The sequence below is a fragment of the Vanacampus margaritifer genome, chromosome 8, assembly GCF_051991255.1.
Source record: "Vanacampus margaritifer isolate UIUO_Vmar chromosome 8, RoL_Vmar_1.0, whole genome shotgun sequence".
Classification (NCBI taxonomy): Eukaryota; Metazoa; Chordata; class Actinopteri; order Syngnathiformes; family Syngnathidae; genus Vanacampus; species Vanacampus margaritifer.
The window spans coordinates 4,127,501-4,153,784 of record NC_135439.1 but is presented as its reverse complement, the minus strand read 5'-3'; the positions used below and the strand labels follow the sequence as shown (position 1 = coordinate 4,153,784).

Below are 26,284 nucleotides of genomic sequence, written 5' to 3'. Positions count from 1 at the left end.
CTTCGTAGCTTGTTTTGTGAGCAAAAATCTAAACTACCGGCGTGAGATGATGACATCAAACTTCAAAACGAGTGGCAGGTGAACAATTCCTTAAAAAAAAAAAAAAAGAGGAATTATTGCATGAAATCATGACACACAAACTGTTAAATTCTTTACATTCACTACCACACAATTATGTTATCACTGTATGTTTTTATCAAGTATAATACTATAGGGCGCTATTTTTCCCAACTATTTAAATGCTTTGGCTACCCCTTTTAGCGGAAGGAGTGTCCGCAGACACACATTTATTGAGGAAATGAATCGTTAAAATCTGAAAAATTACCATGCTAACTAGATTAGGCAGGGCAACTTATCAAGTAATCTCCTGATAGGGCGTCCTAGCAGCGTGATGGATGGCGCGCTGCCTCCATGTGCCGGGAAAGAATTCCTGATTGCTCGTTGCAATTATGTCTTGCCACAAAATAATACATATTAGTAGGTGTTCCATCTCCCCAACGATGTGCTCATTTGCATGTATTCACTGCAGAATAGAAGCATATCCTCACATCTAATATACTCACCAATAAAATGTATTTTTTTTTACTGCTAACCAGTACTTCGGCCAGATGTAGTTTGATTGATTGATTGGCCCACACATTCACTGCAGTAGATTTTTGCATCATTAATGATCCGTGCATATAGATGTGTAAATGTTTAAACAGTGGTCTGTGGAGCCAGTGTGTAAAACTGCTCCATGAAATTTAAAATATTGCATTTTTAAATGGATTCCAATCGCCCCCATAGCATGTCGTTAAACACCAGCGGGCTTGATGGATAAACTCAATTGCAAGAAGAAAAATCATAAAATCAGTTTATAGAAAGCATTTACCAGTTATGACAGATACCCCTATTATGGTTTGTATCCTTTTATATTTTTATGTATCATTTATTTCAAAGTAAAATGTACGTATTGTACAAGTACATATCCACTTTTGGTAATTCTTTTAAACACATAAATTATTATTTTAAATGTCAAAAATAGATAGAATTAATGAATAAAAATGTACAATACATAACATTTTATAAAACATTAATAAAATGTAAAATGCTTATCACAGTAAAATTTCTGAAATTTCGGTCAACTAAAAAAAATCTAAGTCTTTCGTCATCACCCTCTTAAAATAAAAATAGTTCAAGTCATTTTTAAATTTTTTGCCTAAATCATGTCCTCATGATGCAAATGGTTAATTTTTTTTGTGTTTCCTTAAAAATTGCAAAAATGAGTTAGGTGATTATCTTAAGAAGGCGTTGATATGTAGTCTATTAATAGATACATGTTATTGTAAATATATAAAAATGAAAACATGTCTTGTGTACGAAACACCAATGTATAGAACAAAGAAAAGCAGAAATCACACAATGAAGAAATGATGGGGGGACCTATTATTATTCATTCAATTGGTGTTATAAGTACGTTCCCGAGTTCAGGGTGCTCCCTGTGGCTAGATGGTAAACTGAAGCAAACAAAACTAAACAAAAACGAGAGAGTGCATTCGAGGTGAGGGCATATTAATGAGTTTTCATTAAAACATCTTGTCTTTTGTTGAATTCCATGTGTTATGTTAAATTAAAAGCTTTAAAAGGTGCGGTCCAGAGACAAATCAAAGTGTGTTCTTGCACTTTTTTCTTCTTCTTTGAAAAAGATTGGATCCTTCTGTTGAAGAGAAATGAAATCTCAGCTACAGTAGAAACGGACTGAGAAAAGATCAAGATTGTCCCCGAGGGTGTGTGTGAAGTCGAAATTAAACAGTAAGCCCAGCCTGTGTGTGCCTGTGCATGTCTATGTGTGTTGGAAGACTATTCATGCAAGTGTGGCCAACTATGGTACTTAAACGCCACGTTAGGTGTATTAATTTAATGTGACTCTTGCTTCCCGAGAATGCATTCACCCCGCCACTAAGTGAATTAGCATGGCTGATTGTGGATGTAATTGCTCATTAGCATGACCCGGCGGTGCTGCGGCCCCGCGGGTACGTGGCGCGCAACTCTCGCTAGGGGTTTGAAAGTCAGTCCGAGTATTGTTACTGTGATGTAACACCAGATGTAGCAAAAGTACTCAGACTCTTTTTTGTACTTAAGTAGAAGTACAGATACTTGTGTAAAGGGCTGGACTGGCCATCTGGCATACAGGGCAGATGCCTTTTGGGTCGGGCCGGTGGGTCTAAGTCAAAATGCCAGGGTCGATTTATTTTCTTTTTTTTTGTGCCAGTCCAGCTCTGCTTGTGTACAAGAAATACTCGAGTATAAGTAGAAGTACTGATTCAATTCATTCATTCAAAGTACAAAGTAGCAGGCTTATTTTCAAAAAGTAAGAAGTAGAATGGAGAGAATTGGTTTGAAAAATAATACAAGTTAAAAAAAATAGTCTGTCACGTGGAGATTAGTAGATTGTTTATATACAGTGCATATAAAAAGTCTGCACACACCTCTTCAAATGCCTTTTGTTGTTTTTTTACTTCCTCTCTTGAAAAAGTAGAAGTATACAGGTTACAAGATACTTTAATGTAAAATAAAACATTTTGAAATTATTAATCTTGGTCTCATTTTTTTATACCACAAAAATATGGGATTTCGACAGGGGTATGTAGACTTTTTATATGTATATGATGATATATATATATCACTGTTAGGGGTGTCAGGCGATTAAAATTTTTAATCGTAATTAATCGCATGACTTCAATAGTTAACTCATGATTAATCGCTAATTTTACATCTGTTCTAAATGTACAATGGAATGTACAATAAAGTATTTAAGTTTTCATACTATTGTTCACATAAAAGTGTTGCATATTTTAGTCATTGATAGTCATTTTATAATAATTCATAGAATGGAGTTAAAATTAAAAATATGCCCTGTACTGTAAAAACAAAACAAAAACGAGTGTGATATTGATGGGTGTTGAGGTCATTTTTCTGCCACCAGATGGCATAATTGCATTTGTAAGATGTTGATGACAGCTCAGTGCATTTTTCTTTTCATATTAAGAGCTATCTAATCTTTAACTGCATCATTATTCAATTTATTACTGCTCAGTTTTGAAGTGGACGTGTCTGCTGCGTTGCAACTGGAATTCCCCCATTAAAGGCTTTCCAATAAGGGGTGGACATTAATCACTTCGTTAAATAAATTTGTGGCGTTAAAGGAAGTTTAAATTAACTCAAAATGATCTCACTAATTTTGACACCCCTAATGGCTATACATGAAAAATCTACTACTGTACAGTAACAAAGTATTTGTACTAGGTTACTTCCTACAATTGTGTAAAACACAGAGAATTCACCTCTACACCACACACACATGGAGAGACAGAGAATAATATTTAATTTTCTGGCTCACAAGGTTAACGGCGTCGTTTGTCTTTTGATGATGTGGCCGGGAAATTGATTTTTCTTCGTGTTTGGCAGCGCGCGCCGTTTCTCCCCGCCATGCCTCAGAGACAACAACATAAGGGGAGACACACAAACAACCCTCACGCACCTTGACCTTATGAACTATTTGAAAAAGAAAAAAAAAAAGGTCCAAAAGCTTCATTGCCCTTAGGTAGAAGAAGTAGAACACTTTTTTTCTTAAATCAAAAATCCAATACACTACCGTGGCACCATCTTACCTCCTTTTTTGCCCTCGCATTCAGCTGTGGACTTCCCTTGAGGTTATTAACCTTTAGGCCTTGCGAGCTGAATCAGAGGTCCCTGAAGGCAACGCAGGCCGGCAGAGGAGAAACAGGTGCACGGGGAAAGAGCGAAACGGCAACAGATGTTTAAAAAAAGAAAAAGCACAGCTGCTGAATGTGTATAACAGAAAGGCAACAAACAACACTTTGTATTTTTTATTTTTTTTTAGTATTGCAGCAAGTATTATCTCATACATGAGTGGCTGAATATGGATCTTGCAGCGAGGGATGCGGCTACATTTTTAATGCAGCGAGGAGCTTGTTACCAGAAGGCAAAGATGTGCTTGCCTCTGCCAAATAGAAATGACATCCAACACAGCAGCTGTGTGTGTGCTTGTGTGTCCATGTGTACAGTATGTGTGTGTGTTCTCAGAATGACAAAATATCGTTTTCATTGGAAGCTGCAGTCCGGTGATTGCATCACAGTGAGGAAGGTGCGGCGTCTCCCACCTCCTCTAGCTCTTTCTGCCAATATGTGAATTTCAGTAAATACAATCGCTTCCATAAACTTTTCCTGAATAGTTGTTGTCCCTTTCTTAAGCAAGAAATCTGTTCATCTGGACTGACACTCTCAAAATGGCTGAACAGCAGAACATTCACAACTTTTGGCTAATCGTCTTTGACATTACAAGTATTAATTTTTAATGTTAAAGGAAGAATTCTACAAATCTTAAATCCACCTTTTTGACTAATTGATAAACTATCACTGTACTGTATACCAATGTAAGATTCCCATAGATTTTGCATACAACTGAGGCTATACTGCCTTATATACTGTAATATAAGAGTCCTGTTAATTTCCATTGACTCTCAGAACATTGTCATTTAGTCACGATGCTTCACTGATCAGGTATCATCACCGTTTGACAAGGCAAGAACCTGAGACATTTTGTTGGTAGCTGAGGTCAAATGCAAATTAGTGGGCAATTTTTTAAAATAAAGCTAGCAGCATTTTCATTTTTGATTGACGTTGACGAATATGGCTGAGGTATCTCTTAGTTTAAGCTCAATTCATCAGGTTCTGATACTCTTATGACAATACCCGTGGGAAACATGCACAGCAAGGACCCTGTTAATTTTGCTTAAAAATACACAATGTGATTAAGGTATCTTGAACTGTTCATAATTCCTACAGGTTGGCTTAGGGCCAAGTTACAGCTAGAGGAAAAACTGTCCCATGGCATGATGTTAAGTTCACTCACGGACACAAATGATCCGGGTGGAAGGCAGTCTCCAAGTGCCAACTTTATAATTCATTGATAAATTCTGAACACAGCCACATTCCGGTAATGAAGGTGTGCACACTTGTGCAAGCACAGTATTCAGTTGTTTAGTTTTACTTCTCTTGAAAAGATTATAGCAAAACTCAATTGAGATGTACAAGTTTATGGGTTGCATTAACAGTGGAGAAAGTTTTAAAATGATTTATCTAGGTCTCAACACCTCACTCCATCTAAGTTGGGACCATACAGGTTTCTTTGCATAATACATCTGTTGTGTACTTTGAAGTTGAAGTAACCTGAGTTGAAAAAGCATCGATTAAACGTGCGTTTGCATTTGAATGGCTCAATTAGAACCCAACGGAGTCTTCAGTCTAAACTGCTCGCTGTACACGTTTAGCATGCGTCAGAATGAAAGCCAGCCATGATCCATAACTCCACAACAAAAGACTATTCATCGCCGTTTAACCTTCACACTCAATTTCACGCATGTGTGAAAAGCCAACTCGACTGTTTTCTTTTGACTCCTGTGGGCGCTTCTCGGGGAACAACAAAGGAGAGTTCCACATTAAATAAAAAATGAGCAAAGCAGGCGAAGTTTCATTATTCATCTGGAGCTGGCAACTCCCCAGCTTCCCATACAAAGAGCTGTGAAATTTCAATTGGCGTGATGCTATGCTATGCTATGCGTTTTAATGTCAACATTGCAGACTTCGACTTCCCTCTGGGGCACCAATGATGAATCTTAAAAAACAAAAAACAAATCCTACAGCCGTGCATTCAAAAACGCTAAGGACAAGTTAACTAGCCTAGTGTCAATGATAATGATGCTAATTATTTTAGATAAGTGAGAGTTGCCCTGTTGGTCTTACCACTCCTTTTCACTCCAAGCAGTGAAAAATTAACAACCTTGTTTCATATTTTAGAAAAGCAGACGTCTGTCTCAACACAGCAAACTCACTTACTCTAGACTGGATGAGCATTAGTAGATGCATCACTCATGGAACTTTGATAAACAAGCATAGATTCTATAGTGCCTCTCAGATGAAAGTTGTCAGTTTTAGGACTTGGGCCGTAATGTAGAAGCTCGACATGACTTTGACTTGAAATTCATGTGGCTCGACTTAGACTTTAACTACATGACTTGACAAGTCCTGTTTAAATTTGAAAATCAGCATTTTCAAGATTAAAGGAAGGGTCCAAAGTTTTCACTCAGAAATAAACACTTCATAAACACTGGATTTATACACTCCTCAATCAACACCTCTGTGCTTCTGTTAATGTGTGGTTGTGATTTTGTCATCAACCACCACACCCCCAGCCTGTATTTTGCCATTTTGTTGTGTTTTGCCATTAGAGAGAGACGTTTCTGTGCGGAAAGTCAATGCTTACCCCTCCCGCCAATCACAGAGCGGGGGGCGTGTCGCTAAAGGCAGGTGCAATGTTGACGAGAAGAGTGATGTCTTCAGCGATAACACACAATGGTTGACGGCGCGAAAAAGAGAAAGTATTCCACGACAAAACATTCAGGGCATAGTGCCCGGTTGAAAACTAGAGTAATTTCGGCTTTTACCTGCTTTCAAGCCCTGAAGGAGTGGCTTGGGCTGAAGAGCGACAGGTAAGTGCCAAACACGGAAAAGAAAATCTTAGCTTGCTAATTTAGCAACATGCTAGGCTGTTAAGTCACATTGACAAGGGTGACTCAATATAGAACGAGGGTCATACTTTTCTTTTATCCTTATATTTACACCGCGCAATAGGTGAAGCTAAGCCAAAAGGCGAATACCGTTTTCTTTTTTTCCCCACACCAGGCACGACGCGGCTAGCCGCGAGGCGAGCTAATTATCCCTGTCAGCGCTCTCGGATCAGTAATGTACACAGACACCCTCTGCTGCAGTACATAATAATTGGCGTTTCTATGGGAACATTTTACCCCCTTACGAAGACAAGGGGTCTTCAAGCATTTTTCTAAAAAACGTTGAAGGTAAAGGTCAATGATATATGACAGCTTCATTTTTCGAAGATCACTGTATTTGTATTTAGCTAATGTTTAGCGCGCTGTTGTTAGAAAGTGAATGAGAATGTCATGGCCGTATATCGTCGCTGTAGCTACAAGCTTTATTCTAATATTTCTGATCGTATTCATGTTTTACCGTAAATAAGGAGTGGACTAAACTGAAAGTCAAACAACAACATTGTACATTACAGTTGTATTTAATTCGGTGATTCTTTTCCATACCAGTAGAGGGAGCCCATCTACCCCTAGTGGTAGGCCTACTCATACTACATTTTGAGAACCTGGTTGATGGGTACTACACTGAATCTTGTTACCACCGCTATGTCAACCTGAGCACATTGTTTTGGGGGCTTGCTTAGCCTCAGGTGTAGAGCGCTGATGGCTGGGAGCAAACACTTAACCTGTGAGCCGGTGTGCCCAAGAAAACGAAAAGAAAGAGGGGAAAAAAAAGCTTCCAGAGCTTTCGGAGGCATCACGAATAGAAACACTGGCAGGTGCTCTTGTTACATTTGACATGCTGCATAGCAGATGACAAGCTCTCCTCCAGCGGCAGCGACATGACGAGACGCCAAAGCCCAGCAGCCGGCGAAGAAACTTTGCGAGAACCCCGCGGGGTGATTATCTGCTGGCTCTCTTTGTGTAGCCTTGGGATGGAAGGAGGAGATGTGTCTCTTGTATATATATTTTACCCATGAAAAAATTACATTACTTGCAAATGGTGGCGGTCGCCGCTGAGGCGCCTTTCCAGCGTCTTGTGATGAGTGTGATGCCTTCAGAGGTTTTAAAATCCATAATAACACAGCTAAACTATGAGTTCATGAATAATGCATCAGTTTAGCGGAAATCATTGCTGTTCCTAAGTCAATTACTGCCAACAATAACAACACATGAAAGAGCTTACATTGTGGAAGCATTGTCAGAATTAACAGTACAGGAGACGTTCACAGTGCAGTTACATTCTTTATACTCTATGTACTGTATATTCTTTTAAAATTCTAATCGCCTTTGCACTTTGCATTATTTATTTATTTATTTTTATTTCAGATGGATGGGGAATACCAACTGTCTTGCTTCCAAGGGAAAGGAAGAATGCCGTATATACACTTATATAGACTCAAAGTTGGGTAAAAAATTTTTTTTTTTAATTTAATAAAAAATAAATAACTCAAAAAGTTGGGTCAGTCCATTTTTGACCCATATTTGGGTTATTTTTGACCCAACTGTTTTTAGAGTGTATTTGTGCTTAACCTGGGTTCAATCAAACCCCAGGGTTTTTGTGTATCAGTCTCAGGGGTTCAGTGGCAGTCAAGGCACACACCTGAGTCGTATAATTCGTGATGACGTGCCCTGGTTGGCTATCATTGACTTGAGAATTTGGTGCACTCAACAGTTGATTTGTAACTAATGTGATGGTACGGTGTGTTATTTTAATCTCTTCATATTGGCTGTCAAGCAAAAAAAAAAAAAAAAAGTGATCAGACAAATATGTGCAATATGTATTCACATGTATCGATACGTATGGTGTTCCACAGGGTTCAGTTCTTGGGCCTCTGTTGTTGTAATCGTAGAAATGGAAAAACAATGTGGTGAAGCAGCAAGTGGCTTAGTACACCCAAAGTTTTTCTTGTATGCTCAGTTCCAAGCACCTATCAACAATTACATGTCATAATCATGAGGTGTATTATATGTAGAATCATTTTAAAACGAGCTGCAGCATGGCATGTCGCCTTTTACATTCTGATAAAACTGTTCCTACGGCAACAGGCAAATTTAGAACATTTGTGCACTCCCTCATTAAAGAAAACAACATTATTGGCATTTCTGTAGAGGATTAAAAAAAGAAGAAGAAATCATAATTTAATTTTCTTTTCTTGGCTGCTCACAGCTTTTTAGACACTCTGCTCACTTTGCTATTAATGATTGTGAGCTGAGCAAGCTTGGTGAAAAATAACCTCCTCTGGAGGCTCCCGCCCGACATAAATCTGATTAGATGCGAGAGTGGAAAAGTCTCACCGGATAAAGTTTGAATGGATTCACTCTGTGTTCAATAAGCACTTCATAATGGAGGAACGGAGGAAGGCAGGAGTTGCAAAGGAATGTGTTTACCACCGCGTGCAAAACTTAAGCCTCTGCACGGGAATAAAAACAAATGTTGCAGACTTGCAACTTGCAAGAGCACCGCCGGTTGCATCCATCACCAAATTCATCATCATAAACAATCTTAGATTTTATAAAGCAGCAGTGAGCAAACTTTTGCGCTCAAGGGCCTTTATTTAATATTTAACATGAACAAATGTGTATGCAAAATATTTGTGGTTATTTTATTAACAATTATAATTCGTAATTCATTAGACTTTTTAATTAATGAACGGTACGCTCTACCCCGGAATCAAAATGCCAGCATCCATCCATTTAAAATGTCATCCTTCATGAATCAGGAAGTAGTAGCTGAGCTGGTCACCCTCTTGGGGTGAAATAACTAGGCATGCAACAAGGCCGTTTTCCCCGTGAATAACAGGGGTTCACTATATCCTAGAAAGATGGCCGACACTACTTTACGAAGCTACTTTTCTTACTCTATCTAATTTCTTACTATATTTTGAAGATTTGCCATGAAAAGGAAGGTTTGGTGCAAAACTCACGGTTTAGGGGTTTGTCTCGACTGTGCTGAGGAAGCAGACATCCGTATATTTAAGGCAAGAAAATAAAAAGGAAATTAGTGGGAAAAAAATAGGCTTGTTACCCTGACTCTTTTGGGTACTTTCAAACATTAGCAGACTTCTCTGGCCATTGCTGGCTCACAGAGGGGAAGTAGCAGCTAATTTCTACCATCTAAAACCTCCATTGTGAGCGGTGTTGACGCTGGCCTTTCATCACGTGCGAGTGCGCACCGTCACCTGCGGTGGTGCATTCACGGACACTGTTTATATTCAAGGTTGATTAACAGCGGGGTGTCATTTGCATTATTAGAGACTCAGCACTAATGAGACTTCAGCTTTTGGGCCTTAATTGGATTGCTTCACCGCAGTCCCTTATTGATATTTGCATGCCACAGTTCATCATGATAAGTAATGAGAAGATTATTCACTAGAGGTCTCCAATTGCAAGCTCCATCTGGGATGCATGTATTTGTGAGGGTACTGTCCACTGTGGGGGGGACAGTGCAATGAAATGTTTTGTTTTACCAAAAGCTATTCAATTTTTGCCGTTTTTAATGGCGGTGGAGATTGCTGACTTGTATGGAAATGGGCAAAATATATTCCACGAGGGGATTGTGCCTTAAATTGAAGCAAGAAAGTTGTTCATTTTGAGTAAAAGTCAAATCAATGACAATGATATATATATATATATATATATAACCGGTAGGGTGGACGGCAATATCAGGGACACATGCAAAATATTCATTATTATGAAATCAGCATAAACATAATTGACATGTGTATATATATATTATATTAATAATGTGATTTTCTTTTGATTTAATCTCATTTAACCACTCACTATAGGTAGCAGAGCATTGTCATGCCAAAAATAGCCTACATATTTGATAAAAAAAAAAAAAAAGTCTTAAACTAAGAAAACTTATCTTTATGCCGTATTTGTGTAAATGTTTGGCCACTTGCAGTAAGACCACTAAGTTTCATTATTCTGCTGCATTTTCATGATGACAGTGGATTCTGATTTCCAAAGCAACACCTGACCTTTCCGTGACGGTCTTCCTGTTTGACTCATCTGTTCTAATCTTTGACAATGATAATTAGTTTGTCAATACATTTTAAAATGATTCTAGTTCTCACCCAATTTCTCAAAATATTTGTTCAACCTTAAAGCTTTTAAATATAAAACACGTTGAGAGGTGAGAGGTCATTTGACACCTGTAGCTATGTCATTTTCTATAAACCTTTTTATGGGTGCCGTGAAGTACTAGCTTTATTATTTTTTTTCATTATTCACGGCAGAGCTCATCCCTGAATGTGGTTGTATGGTATTTTTCATATTGTAAAGAATGACGAAGGCCTGGTGGATATATAAACATGGTTGTCTAAGACCCGTGGTTTATAGTTCTTATTAGCTAATAACCTGTCCCTACCGCGACGAGGCGACAACAATGCTTGTAAAGCAATCAGTTACCCACTCTCCGAACTGCAATACCTTGCAATGTTATTGTCATTGAAATATGTTCCGCTACAAAAGCAGAAGCAATGACGAGGGACAAAACCTCTTGTCTCATTAGCAGTGAGAGTAAACCTGCCGGTGGGGGCCGCCTCATGGGGCACTTTGCACTCGCCGAGTGTCCTTTTGCGGTCGGAGCTTCAGCCAGGAATTCTGAGAAATATCATTACAAACTGGTAATTAGCTGTGAAGCTGTGCACCGTAATTATCGGCAAATTGTAGTAATTATAAGTAGCCATTTATGGAAGGAGCGCACAATCAATATGTTTCTTATTTGTCAATTTTAAAATGGTCTGTGATGGAAAAGCAGCACTTTATGTACTTTTTGCATTCGGACAAGGATTACATCCGGCAGACTTTTTCCATATACGGTAGCTCATCCAATTTATTTAATTAGAGATGTACCTAATATTGAGACCTGGAGACCTCCCTCATCATTGCTTGATTCCCCGGAGCTTTCCGCCGTGGTCCACTGCTGCAGACTGTGTCCTGTGTGAAACCCATTACCCCCCCCCCCCCCCCCTTCTGCTTGATATTCATCGGTGTAAAAATCCAACTGGGATCAGGAACGGAATTCACGTACGTGCTGTTGTTCCCCCCCAACTCTTGCAGTTTCCCCGCCAAATGCATGCCAGCCCCCGAGGCGGAATTTGATTTAATGGATGGATGGATAACACGACAGCAACGGGGCCTCGTGCACACCGAAATATGTCCAATTTAAATGAGCCTTCAGTCCTGTGTTTGTCTACGAGAGGGTCGCACTGTTCAAACATGTATGACATGATGAGGCTACATCTGCAACTCTTGAATTCTCCGTCTCCTCGGACCTCCAGTGTGGGGTGAGGTGGCGATGGGAATACGCACGGAGCCGTGTTTGACACCTCGCTGAATTGCATTACCATAAAACAGCGTGCAGGAAGAAAGAGGCACATTTACACAGCATGAAATAAAAAAAAACAAGAAGAAGAGAGGATCCTAAGTTAGCTGGGCTTGTGTGTGGTCTCAGCTTATCTGCACGGAACACTCTAAATACAGTTGGGTTTAAAATAACCCAAATTGGATCAAGTATGGACCGACCCAACTTTTGGAGTTGTTTTACCCCAAAAAGTTGGATCAAATTTAATTTAAATAACACAAAGCAACCCAATGTGGGTTATTCATGTGACTCAACGTTTTGCGTTAATTCAATAACCCAATCGAATTGAGTCAAAGATGAACTGACCCAACTTTCCAGAAGTTTGAGTCCAACGAATTTCCACTAATACCAGTTCAATATAAAATAGTGTGTCCATTGGGAGGTAGCACTCTTGGCGTGTGTATCACTGCATGAATGTTACTTCCTACTGCTCGGCCTCAGCTAAAGCCAATCAATTGGGACATGCTCCGGCATCAGGCTCACTGCTCCGACGTCTCTGTAACCCGTGGCAAGGTTGACACCGACGGGAGGAACACATCCGCAAACCACATCCCCGAGATTACTGCAAATAAGCCCTAGAATCCTCCACATACTGTCACTCGCTCTTTATATACTGCACTATATAGTCTTTAAAGGCCATTTTGTCTCTAGGGGTGAACTTGAAGTGAATTTAATTCGAGAATATACAACCAGCAATACTGAAGATATGATAACTGACTTTTCTGTCCTGCATTTCAATATAGAAGATTTGTAAGTGCTTAATGCATGCACTGAACACAACCTTAACAGATTTCCATGATGTAAAAACAGAATTAAACAAAAAATAAAATAAAATAATGTGACCTTTTGCCTTTGCAATTCAATAAAAAAGAATCTGTCATCAGCTAAATACAAAATTAAAAGAAGGCCTAATATGGATCTTTTTTTTTTACTATTTAAAATTGTATTGCTGTATATACAACAAGCTTGTTGCATCAATGTGCAAACCTTAAAACTAAAACTTTGAGAATTTTTTATGTATGTATGCGTCAAATTTTGCATCAGTGCTCTGTACATTTATACCATCCAGATTCCCAATACGATTTAGGTCTGGGCTCCGCTAAATATAACCAAATGTATATGTATGTAATGTAGGTGTAGAACAAGTAGATGCCCTCTGGGAAGAAACATGTTTTATGCGTGAATGATGAACAAAGCCTCCTGAAATTGTAATTCTTATACTGCCAACATTAAAGTCACCTCCGACCAAAAGGCTCGCCCTCTCTGGGGCGATTGTTTGAAATCGTCACGAGCGAGGAAAGGTTGCTCGTGAAAGTTGAGCGTCCGACTTTGTTCCCGTGCCCTGGAGCACATTACCAGCCATCCCACTCGCTTATGTTGCATCAGTAATCTCTCCGCCTCTCTTTGTGCCCCAATGGCTGTGGCTCCATGGAGGCATCAAAGCAGCGAGAGGCCTTTTCTTTCTCTCGTTCTTTCTCTCTCTCGCTCTCTTCCGCAGCCGGTCACTGGCGGCGCCTTCAAAGCAGAAAAAAAAAAGTGGGCAGACGATGAAGCTGACTGGCATTTTTTTTTTCACTCCAAAAAGAAGCGCAATCGTCTGCATCTTGCTGTGCACCTCATTAAAAGCGCGCCACGGCGTCTTTCAAGATGTTTTTTTTTTTTTTTTACTATGGCAACTGTGGTGATGAATCAACTTTCACTTCACCCTTCTTTTTCAAAGTAGTTTGGAGTTATTTTCTACGTTCACGTTAATTTTGCCAAGTGACTTAAGCACTCAATAATGAGCGCTGTAATGCACCTATGCACTTTGTTTATGAGGACAACATTTGAAAAGATGCATTAAGCTTTCATATTTGTCTTTGATAGACTCAGGCTATTCTTCTTGAAATTCACTACAGGGAGTGACCAACTTGTGCTTGGCAGAGGTATGAAAATAAAACATGAATATAGTGGTACCTTGACTTATGAGTCACATGACTTAAAAACTGTGGTTTGAACGATTTTTTGGTATTAAATTGCAAGCATAATGTTCATTATGAGTGCTAAAAGTAGTAGGGAAGGGAACTTTTAAAAAAGCAGCCGATTTCGAACAATTCTTCAAATGCTCGTTTGAGGATTATTGCCATTCTGAGTTGAGGTTTAACATAAAACAAAGAGGACTATGTTAAAGACAAATAGGACCGATATGGATTTTTGGGTTTATGTGTAATTTTTTAAAAGCCAAATAGGACCGATGCCAATTCCAATATTTAGCAGAACAAAATACACTGTGCTGTAGTTTTGACTTTACTACTGAATTACTTAAGGTTGGTGCCATTCAAATTGAGGTCACGGGAATGCAGTAGGTACAAAATTTAATTCCGAGGAACCCCGGTAGTGATTACCACATTTGTGCTTCTGTAAGCCTCATATTGAAAGACTATATGTTCACCTGGTAGTTGATCCTATCATCCAACTGTGAACAAACAACTCTTGAATGCCAGCACAAAAAAATAGCTGCATCCCAGCAGGAGGCTTGGTGTGCTGATGCCAAACTAAACCGATTCCTGTTTATACCAATCCACTGTTTTGTTTGGAGCTACTTGAAGACATGCATTCTATTTTTTTTATTACTGTATTATTTCATTAATTAATTTATTTTTACCACAGTGCCCAGGCCTTATTTCAGGACCTTCAGCAGAATACGTAATTAACCTCAGCTATAAACATTTCATCATGTCTGCTCGGTGACAGCAGACAGTAGAGATTCCCGTGGCATGCTGCCAGTAACACTGTATAGGCTCGGTCTCACAGGCGTCTTTAGGCCCGGCTGCTCTATCTCCTTTTCAATCTCGTCTTTTGTTTTGCACCCCCCAATCATGAAATAAATGAAACGGCGCAGTCATCTGCAGAGGCGAGCAGAGCCCCCTCGACCGGAGGAGGCCTTCGAGCTTGGTCGGGCTCTTCGCCGCACGTTGTCATGGCAGTGCAGAGCGGGAGGAAGAACACGAGCGGCGATGTGCTGCCATGGAATGACAATTGGCAGAGGCGAGAGAGGCGGGGGGACTGCGAGATGTGCAAAAACGATGTTGCTCTGATGTGTTGTGTCAAAAAAATTACAGGTTGGGATCTTGAGACTGGTCCTGGTTCATTGATCATGTAGCTTGCCTGCATACTTGGTGCCAGAGATGCGTGGAGGGGAGCAAAAGAAAAACAAGCACGTCATTCACGTTCGGCAGTAAACTCTTGGTGTGTTCAATGAACACTCACACAGTTGGATATTTTAAACATACATAGAAAAAAACTCATTCAATGTATCAAACAGAAATAAATACTACGTGCGCACATTGCAAGGGGTACTTGGAATCATTTTATAATTTATTTCCCAGATCACAAATCTCTGTCATTGACGCACCAAAATCAGAATAGCCGCATGGCAACCTAAATTTCTCATAACGCTCAGATTATTTATTTTTTAAGCATACACGTCAGCTTCAAAATATCCCCCATTCTATCGATTACTTTCCCAAAGGGCAATATAAATAGGGCCCCGTGCTACATGATTAAGAATTGTGATATCACAATGACAGAGCTGGGAGCATCAGCGAGTGATCAGATACGATAGAAATGTGCGTGACATCAGCCAATCAGAGCAGGTTTTCCTTCTCTTCTGCGGTTTGCGAGTTGAAGAAATAAACAGAAGGTAAAAGAAACAAGACGTAAACAATGACTTAACGCGCAGCTAAACAAGCCATGACTTGGCGTCATCTTCCCAAGATGAAACAGTTTCGACAAGATCGTTCTTCCCCGTCGTTTTTATGATTCGTGAAGTAAATGAAGACGTTGTGTAAAGTAAGTAAGTACTCTAAATCAATTAACACAACAATCCTGTTGAATCATTAGAACAAGCTAGTGGAGCAACTAGTGGAAAGCATGCACAGTACAATTAGCAGTTTAGCCGCCACTAAGTAGCCGTGCATCCACCAGACCATAGCAGCAATCAATCGTGTCATCTTTTGATCACCCCACCCGTGTGAATTGCGAATGATTGCTGGTCTGGGAAAACTTGTTTGAGGAAAGCGAACTATTCAAGGTAAAGCACAACCCTTTTTTTGTCTTAAAAAATAAAAAACACAGGACTTGTTTGAACTAGAACTATTATTTATAAAAAAACTCATTTTCATTGTATCTGCTGACCCTGGCTCCCATCCCAGGTCAACGCACTGCTTTAGTCCACATATCTTGTCAATAATCAATAACATTGCCACATTTTTGCTATTTTTGCTATTTTTCCTTCTCCATATCATTGCAATGCGGTGTGATGACGCTCAGTGACATGGTTCAGTTGGACTGCCCTCCAGCTCAACAGCCTCACTTAGCTCAAAAGTTGAGAGAGTTTTGTGGGTGTTGTATAGTTCAACCTTCTTACGTGGCTTTATTTGCTCAAAGGCTGCAAGTTTAGTGGGATGAGGGATCCACCCCCGGGGAAGACGGGTGAGATCTTAATGAGTTGCGCAACTTCCCTCGCCGCACATCCTCTGATGTAGCGCCGAGGCCAGCTTTGGGGGGACTTAAGTGTAATCCAGAGATGGAGGGAGATTTGCAGGTAGACAGGCCAGAATTCTGATTTGATGACTTTGTTTTTCCAGACAGAGTGAGATGTCGGCTGCCTGCCTCTGTGCGGTGATGGATGACTAAACTGATTCTAAACACAGAGATGCTGAACAGTTTCACACAGGTTTTATACAAATTTTAAATTGAGTCATTAGTTGTTAGTGATTGAGTATGTTTGTGAGTTAGAGTTAGTGGCTTGTCACCACTTTTGGTTGAAATCAAAATTGGTCGACCACAGCTGTGTTCTACTTTATCTCAACCTTCCTCTAGTTGCTCAGAGCAGAGGTGTTTTATGGCTTCTATTTTAGCCATCAAAATGTGCCAAATGTTTACTTTTTCATTCCCACAAAAGGTGTTACAGTAGCATCACCCCCATCATTCCATTTAATAAGTCATGAACTCTCGGGGATTATTCATAGTGCCAAGGTGTTAATGGAGAGAGAGGAGGTGATGGTACACTGAGGGATGCTGCACACGTTGGTCCTGCCAGGGTGGATAAAGTGCACCCGATCACAGTTGGGTCCGGTCGAGTGTGTAATCAGTCAGAGGTGCGGCCTGTCTATCAAACGGCTGACAGCCCGTCGGCGCCGCTGAACGCGCCCAGATCAGCGGCCGTTATGTGACAACCTCCAAACGAGGACTTTAAATTAGTTCCATGGGTGGCAGAGCATTTCCCATGAGCTCTAGCCACACAAACACGCGCGCACACACCACAAGGCTCAATTTCCATCGCCACCTCTCATTTCCCTGCTCGGACTCCCACTATACGACTGCATGATCTCAAACCATTAAAGGCTCCTTTTCACACAATTCCAGCCTGTCTTTCACATTTGGCTTCCCCCGCCTCACAATGGACACACATCTGTGTGAAGTTAAAACAAAAAAGGGGGGGGGCTTAAGTTTTATGTTTTTATATTGACGTAACCTCAAAATTGTTTATCTGAAAGGTTCAAGCTTGAAAGCAAGAAAGTTAAAGGCAGATCACACAACCAAACGAACGGACAAATCAACCAACCAAGCAACCAATTAAAAAACAAACCCATCAATTATCAAAATAAATAATCCGTCATGCAAATATCTCACCGATCAACCAAATATCAAACTTACTTATGCCTGCAAAGAAGTGTTTATTTTTATTTAATTGTTTGAAATTTATTGATATTTATTAAATGTAAGTAAACTCAAAATGTCCAATGAAGTTCGATGGTTCGAGGCCCCTCTGCTCTTTTTAAGTGTTGCTGCATGAAGTAGGAGAACTTAGTACAAACTAGGAAAGGAGAAACTGGAAACACGGAAGAAATGAAGAAACCAGACTGGACAGGAAGTGAGACTGAACTAAATAGTCTCCGAACTGGCAAGGGCACAAGAAAATGAGTTCTGGCAGGAAACTGATTGGCCGCTAAAGAGGAAGAGGGCGGGACAGACGTGTGCAGGTGGCGCTAATGTGGCAAAAGGGAGCAAACCAGGTGAACCAAAGGAAGTTTCTTAAAACAGGAGTTTAAATAAAAGAACTTGGGAAAAAAAGAGAGGCAGAACAGCCAGACTCATGCATCAAGATCGCCCTGGCACAGTCACAATGAATTGTGTGTGTTCTTGTTATCGGGGTTCCCACAAATATATTTTTGGAACAAGTAGTACAATATAGATTCTGGAGATGTTCCATTATGCCTTGGCACATATGCAACTTCATCATGAAGTTATGTGAAAATTAGCAACAATTTCAGTAACACCTTTAACCAATTTACTTCGTTAACTTGTACCAAATAATCCCCTAATGTTGTGGTATAATTTTTGTGAGACTTTGGTTAGCACACAATGATTTAGTAAGACTCCTAAGAAAGACAATATCTAACTTTTATGCTCACCTCAATCACAAACTATTAAGAGACACAACATGTTTGTGAAGCAGAATTTGTGTTTGTCAGTATATTTTCATTTTGTTACTACCTGGTATAACTATCGGGCGGGCAACTATATACCAACAACTGACCACATAACAACCAATAAATTGTAAAAATCACACTATTTTAACAACCAGACTGATCAACCAACTAGTGAACAAATAATGGCCGAACATACTTCCTAACACACTAACTCATTACCTACCAAAATAACCAATAACAATCAAGTAGGAAACTAGCTACATAAGCAATTAATGGCAGAACCAACCAACCCACCAACTCTTATAACCAAATTGACCAAATATTTAGATAACCACCTAGCTCTCAAGCCACACGCACTCAGTAACTAACAACTGAACGAACCTACTAACTACATTGATGGTCATAATTAGCCATCTTTTTTTCCAAGGCTAAAACAAATGACATTACAGGAGTGTTTAGCAGAGCCAGAATTTCCCACAGAGACGTCAACATAAACTATTAAAGCAGAGTTAATATTGGACCACAAGCCAAAATGAATGATGATGCTAGTGAATATCACATCACACATCCATTTCTCTGAGTTTCACTGCCAAGACTCCCTTTATTGTTTTTATGTTTTCCATTTTGCAGTGTGATTGTTGGCCTTCTTTTAACAACCTCTTAAAGGAGAGTAACTTATCATCAGCAACTGCAAAGTGAGTAAAGCACAAACAAGATAGATTACATTCCGTTGTCGTGTGTGAGCAGCAGGACTTGGCGGTGAAGTTGTGGCACATCTTCCCAAGAAGAACGTCTTAATGTGACGGATCAGCATGCCGATCGTCACAATGGTCGCCACCTTGCCATTAATACCGTTCAGATTTCTTTAAAATCTAACCCCATGTGATCTTCATAATCTAGGATTACATTGAGTAGAAAAGCAAAAAAGAGGCAATCAATCTTCTTTAAAGGATTTAATCCCTTATGAAATAGACTGGATTATTTCCTTGGGTTAGGCTTTATGACTGAGATTTAATTCCCTAGGAGTTTCAGTGCCAGCTCTTTGTGTTTGCCTCGCTCCCTCTTGCTCCCTCTCGCTCCCCACCAGGGGATTCTTGATTTATAGATATCATTTGACCTGTTAAGGCAACAGTCTGCCAAAAGTCCAAGATTAAGTGCCAATGTCTGGGCTGACAGCGGTTCCTGCTGCTAATTTTACATGATCTATGGGGCTAATACCTGTTCTCCATCCAGGCCTGTGCCTCCTGTCGGGGGTTTGGCTAGAAACTACCCGTACGTCAAACTATCAAGCAATTATTGCGGCAAGTTTTGGCACTTGGCTTGAAAACCTAGAAAGCAGGTTTCCGAGTGGATACGGCAGATGCCCTCTAAGAATGACTTTCTAGCTGAACATAACGATTTGTCTTTCAGAGATACAAAGGTTTCGTTACCTGCACATTCTTCACAGCATCCTGTGGTCTAAGGTCACTCAACCATATAACAGTATCTCCAACAGGAGACTAGAGTAATGAGTCAAGAGGTTGGGAAAAACAAAACATCAGTCCATTTTCCATTGTGCTTATCTTGTTTGCCAGTGAGCTGACTTTGGGAGAAAGGTGGACTATGGCCTGGAATGGTTTTCAGTCATTGTGGAGTGAGTGTGAATTGATTCAATACTATTTTCATCACTACTTTGCCAATGACGTGAAAACACAAAGGTGGTAAATCCAAGTCCAGAAAATAAAAACCCTACCACAGCTTGGCTTTAGACCCTGATAGCTAGCTCCCCTCCAGGTGAACAAGCACCATGGAAGCTAGCTAGAGAGCTCGCTAGCTAGCACCTTCGCCGAAAATAAAAACCCTGCCACAGTTTGGCTTCAGCCCCTGATGCTATCTAGCTATCTAGCTCCCTAGCAGGTAAACTTGCTGGGTAACCAGGGCTTTGTCCGAATGTCCCCCCTTGTCCCCTAACCCCTCATTCACTACATAGCCCTTCACTATATAGTGTCTTAATATGTAGTGCCCTCATTCTGTTTGGTAATTCGGACAGCCAGCTCACTACTTTCTCCTTGTCGCATATCACATGATCACCGTAACTCTTACGACATAAATCATTATCACTATTTATTTTGAATAAAAATGTTTTAAAACTGTTCTTTATTTCCTTTGGTCTACATATTTTCAACTAAAACTAATTTATTACTTTCATAGTATATATTAATGCATCTGATTTGATTCCCGTGCTTGCGCTGTTGCTTGCGCCATGTTTTTTTTTCATATTAGCAATGCATTGTGGTCTATTTCAACCCAGTTGAGTGAACATCAATGTTCACTACTTTTCAGATTGCACTGTAGGTAGTTTTGAGTGCCCTACATTTTCCTTCCCTGGACATTCGGACGCCACTACAAAATGGCATGACCCCTAAGTAGGGCACTATATAGGAAGTAGGGTGCACATTCGGACACAGCCCAGGTAACCATGGGAGCTAGCTAGCTATACTTTCTGGACCTGGATTTGCCACCTCTGAAAAAGAAAAAGAAAAAAACTTTAAACCCTTTACTGTTGTCAACATTCATGTCTCTTCCTGGGTTAGTGCATATTACTCCTAAAATAGAAAGAACAGTTGAAACTTGTGACAGGCAACATCAACATTGTCCCCCGTCAAACTGGGCCATTTTATGTCAAGTAATATTCAAATTCGGTCACTAACAAAGAGAGATAATCCCCGGAAGTTAAAGTTTTGATGGTTCAAGCGCTGACCTAAAATGAGTCCCAAGATGACCTTTGAGTGCAGCTACAACAAACTTGTCTGTCTTTGGCTCTCGCATCAGAGTTCCCCTAAAATCAAAACAGATCTTGCTTTGGGAGCTAATGTTTTGAGGATTATCATTTGAGATTGATGATGAGTAGAGTGCTGAAAATAAACCTCTATCAATGAGAACGACACACCACATTCATTGTTCTGTATAAAACTGACACGTTGACAAAACCTCTAAACAATCAAAAAGTGATTATGTAAAATATACCAAAATAAAAGGCCAAGTGTGGAACACAATAGTGCATTCTTTGAAGTGAGATCATTTTGTTATGCAGGGAGGTGATTAGCTACATGCTCGCTAACACATGAATGGGTAGCTTCAAACAGCTGTGTGATGCAGCATCGCGAAGGATCGTCAACTTGTTTGCGACATTATTAGAAACAAATGGGACACACATATTTCTGCTATAGATTAGTTTAGGTTCAACAGAAAAAGAAAACTTTCTGATCTAAGGTACAAACCTCTCCACTATGTACTATAAGTAACAAAACTTGAGTCATCTTCTCTAATTAGTCCATAACAACCTGCCAATCTTGCCGTGCTTGCCGAACTGTACTTTAAATAATGTCAATCCCATGTACAAATGCATCGCAAACACAACAAATCTGTGTTAATCCCTGTCTGTAAAGAGCCCAACAAACAAAAATACTCTATTTACTGCTTAAGAGACAGTTTCTCAATACTGTGGCACCATCTGTTTCAATTTATCTCTACAATGTATGAGACATGTAGTAATTACCAGCGGATTACAACACTTTGTAGGCTACTGTGAATTAAGTGACTATAATTGTGATTAAAATGTTGCAAAAAAAACAAACATGGGATGGCTGAACTCATCACTATATTTGCACCGGCAACTGTTGGTATTCCATACACGCTCATTTGAGGGATAAACATAAAGTATTCCCACATTATTTCATGACAGCGGCACAAAGAAACACTGATGCTTGAAACCCCGAGGGTGTATCTTTTAAAGAACACTATGACTAAAAGCTGTAGTGCTGCGTTCAATTTATGGCGATAGCTGCACAAGTCCCTGACAACATTCTTTTCTATTTGTTTGTCACATGCAGAAACACATGCACAGTATAATACTACGGGTTATATAGTATATAGGTACATTTGCAATCAGATGTGCTGAACAGGAAGTTGAGTGCTTAAATTTGGATTTGGTAAGTCCATTCTCACAACTTTCCATAGTCTGCCATGTGTGTGTGAATGGGGAGGCTTCAATTGTGAAGCGATTTGGGCACAATTTGGTGTAGATAAAAGCTCTATATAAAAAGCAGTCCATTTACCAAGTTTGAACTCTTTTGCTAACCAAAACATCAGCCCCAACTAAGGCAGTCTCAGACAAATTACTTTATAAATAGAAAATCATCTTTCACTTTTAAAGTGTTTTTTTTCTTTTTTTACCTGCTGCCTTTTATTTTTTAATTTTTTTTAGCACTTTCTCCCTCTGTGGTAGTCGGCTTTTGGCTCTTGTCGTTTTGCTACATTTCAACTTGACATAGTCCTTTTCTGTTTTGTATTAAATTCCAGCAATTTAGTAAAGAAACATACCCCTGTCCATTGTTTATGAAAATACTTTGTGCGATGTCCCGCTTGAGCCACAAGGAAGCAAAAGTAAAGTTTGCCTGTGAGTTTTCCCAGTAACTTGACTTCAATGTTCCATATCGGGAAACCCTTTAATATATCTTCAAATTGGAGGCAAACTTAGATCCTTTCATCCTGACGGGCTACGGTGAATGTCAGTCCGACTGGAGGTTGGCGATGCGAGGGAAGATGAAGAGCCTGGCTAAATATCTCTGTGATGGATGCAGATTCCCCCGCCAAATCCAGATTGAGCCTCGCCAGCCAGGGGAGGCCTTTGATATGTGAACAGGGCTAATCCCCGTGGTGCTGGATGCTGCCACGTCTTCATCCTCCCAACCAGGTGCCCTTTCATTAACCTTTGACTCGCTCCGGCATTGTGTTGGGAGAGGCCATATTGAAGTGCCTCATTTGATCCTGATGAAGTGTTTCTCACAGCTCTCGCTGGTGACAAGGAGCAACAACCTTAATTTGTCTTGCAACAGATCAGTAGCACATTTGTATGCGTGGATTATTGCACATATATTGTAAATGTGTAGAGTCACATCTTAAAAAAGATTTGCATGCAGATTTAGCTTTAGATGTGACCACAGATGCAAATGTGGATTTTGATGTTGACACAGATTTTGGATGTTGATGATGATGATTAACATTTGAATGCCGATGTGGATTCAAATGCAGATGATTTGATATTCAGGTATATTTTGATAGCAACATAGATGAGGATTCAGAAGAGGTCGCAGATACGAATAAATGCGATAATAAATGAGAAATTGAATCTGGTTGCTGTACATACAGATTTGGATTTCGTTGCGGATTCAGATGCGAATGTAGATCAGTGGTACTTAACCTGGGTTCGATCGAACCCCTAGGGTTCGGTGAGTCTCAGGGGTTCAGCGGAGGTCAAGACACACATCCGACTCAAATTGAGTCGTGATATTACGACCCGCTTAGCCATTATTGGGTGCAGGCGATCACGCTACATTGCTTGGCCTGTGCTGCAGGGAATTTGATGTGCTTAATTGTCGACTTGTGGCTCTTGTGATGGTATAGCAAGTGATATTTGTTTTGTTTAGTTTTTTTGGTTGTATTTAACGGTGCAAGTAGAACATTTAACGGCGCAAGTAGAAAATTTAACGGGACACAGTTAATCAACCAGCAAAATATTTAAATTTACATTTATTTTCATTACTGATAAATGTAGTGCAAAGGTTTGTCAGCAACAAAAATATTCAAAAATAATGAATTCTTAAAAAAACAACAACTGCAAGTTTACTGGTCACACATGCACAAATAGATTGAAAAAAAGTTTCAAATTTTAGGGGCAAAATGCAAACATTTAGGGACAGTCTGGAGCCCTGCAGTGGTTTGGTCACTGTTTCCCCACAGTAAAATTTCATTTCAAAATGTAAGAGCACCAACTCAACTAGAACCAAGTCTAATATTGTGATGGTAGGATAAGGCGTTTGCATAATCCACGACCTCAATTCAAAGACTTTTATTTTCTAGGCATTAAGAGGATAAAATAGATGTTTTTTCCTAGCGTGGATCTGTTGGGACAGTGGGTGCCAAAACACAAAGTATTTTCAGTCCATAGACAAAGTGGGAACAGCATGCGGAAGAAGACGGAAGAGGCTTTACAGTGCAGTGGCATCATTAACAGTGAAGTGTTTTTAATTGTTTTCATGCTCTGTGCTCCTGTGAGAACACACTTCTACTCAACAGCTAGTAAGCACAGTGGACGTGAATAATCAGCTGCTCGCCTTTGAACGAGAACACAGTAGCCATTGAGCACTGGGCCCTGAAATGACCATTTTGTTGTTTAATTATCTATGATGCCACAGAGTGAAACATCCTGGCCAGGAGCCTGTTTAGCCAACAACTTAATTAGAGCTGCACCCCCTCCCACCTCTCTGCACCCTGGGAATGATCCATGTTGCGTAATATTGACTCTGCAATGCAACATGTTATTTAAATGATGGCTATTAATATGATTTGGACTTCCAGTACGTGCAACTCATCTTCACCCGAATGTGCATGTTTCCTCTCGTTGACCAGTTTATGATATTTGAACAGATGGGAATTCAGATTTGGAGTCATACATAGATGCAAATGAGAAAACAGATGTGTTTGCAGATATACAGTGCACATTTAGTTTTGGATTCACATGTGTACAGTATTCAGTTGTGAATACAAACGCTAATTCAGATGTGGATGTTGACCTGGATTCAACTGTGGATTATACATCAATACAGATATGAATAATAATGATAATGTGAATACAGATACGGAAGTGGATGTGAATTCAGATGTGAATGACGTTATTGATTAAGATGGATGTATATTTAAATGAAGATGTGAAAATCTGGATTTAAATATGAATGGAGATGTGGAGAAAAAAAAGGTGGATTAGGTTGTGTATTCAGATGTAGATATAAGGTATACTACTAGGGATGGGCGAGTACCGATGCTAAGTATCAGTTTTGGGGTGATACACCGCCAGTATTTCGAAGTATAGACACAACTCTTGTGGCCATTTTCCAAACTAGAAATTAAAAGAGAAAAAGGCCATTAATTTCATGCACATTTTAAGAAAATGCTGTATTGAAATATATAGTTTTTTTTTTTTTTTAAAAGGATACTACAGTATTTTTTAGGGAAATTTAATTTTTCAAAAGTACTAGTGTTATTCGTACTTGGTATTGGTATCAGTGACTACTCAAGAGTTGAGTACTCTTACTGGTATCGGTCTGAAAAAAGTTTTATGTGAATTATGATGCGGAAACTGATGGAAATACCAATTTGGATTCAAACACGAATGCAGATGTAAAAGACAATGTGGATTCAGTTGTCAATACAGATTCACTTACATATGTGAATGACCATGGATTCAGATGTGAATTCACGCATTGCTGCAGATGTGAATGAAAATGTGGATTGCGTTACAGATGTGAATTTAAGTTAATGTAGTTATGAATGCACGTATGCATCCACATGCCAACTACATCTGAATTTGAGAAATCATTTACATTCTGAATGTGAATCAGATCTAGTCGAGTTTTCAAGCGAAGCACAGAGCCCGAATTGAGGCACAGCTTATATGTTGACAGCCTATCATGCATTATCCTCTGCTTCTGTATGCGTCCCGAGACTTTTCAGTCAGACATTTAAGTAGAAGCGAGCGAGGGAGATGTTCAAACACATCATCCTGTCGAGCTCACCTCGCGTGACCGCTCATGCCACCAGCTTGTTGTAAACACCTGCGGTCGTCCATCACTGCTCCGCTCCAGGCTGATGTAGACAATCTCAGTCCACCTCAGAGAGATTTGGCCCCCGTATTTCAAATACACCAACACTTACTTTTAAACATATGGCAC

At 39.8% G+C, this 26,284-nt stretch overlaps 1 long non-coding RNA gene across 5 annotated transcripts in view; it reads left to right on the top strand.

Moving 5' to 3' along the window:
* Positions 1-26,284, top strand: part of LOC144056000 (uncharacterized) — a 95,214-nt gene that overhangs the window by 24,146 nt on the left and 44,784 nt on the right. For 2 of the 5 annotated variants that reach the window (XR_013294969.1, XR_013294967.1), the window contains one exon: positions 7,995-8,117. The exons of 2 other annotated variants lie outside the window; for them this stretch is intronic. This is a non-coding gene — a long non-coding RNA (uncharacterized LOC144056000). Of the gene's footprint in view, positions 1-7,994; positions 8,118-15,140; positions 15,298-26,284 lie in introns of those variants that run through there. One more of the 5 variants, XR_013294971.1, reaches the window with a different exon arrangement.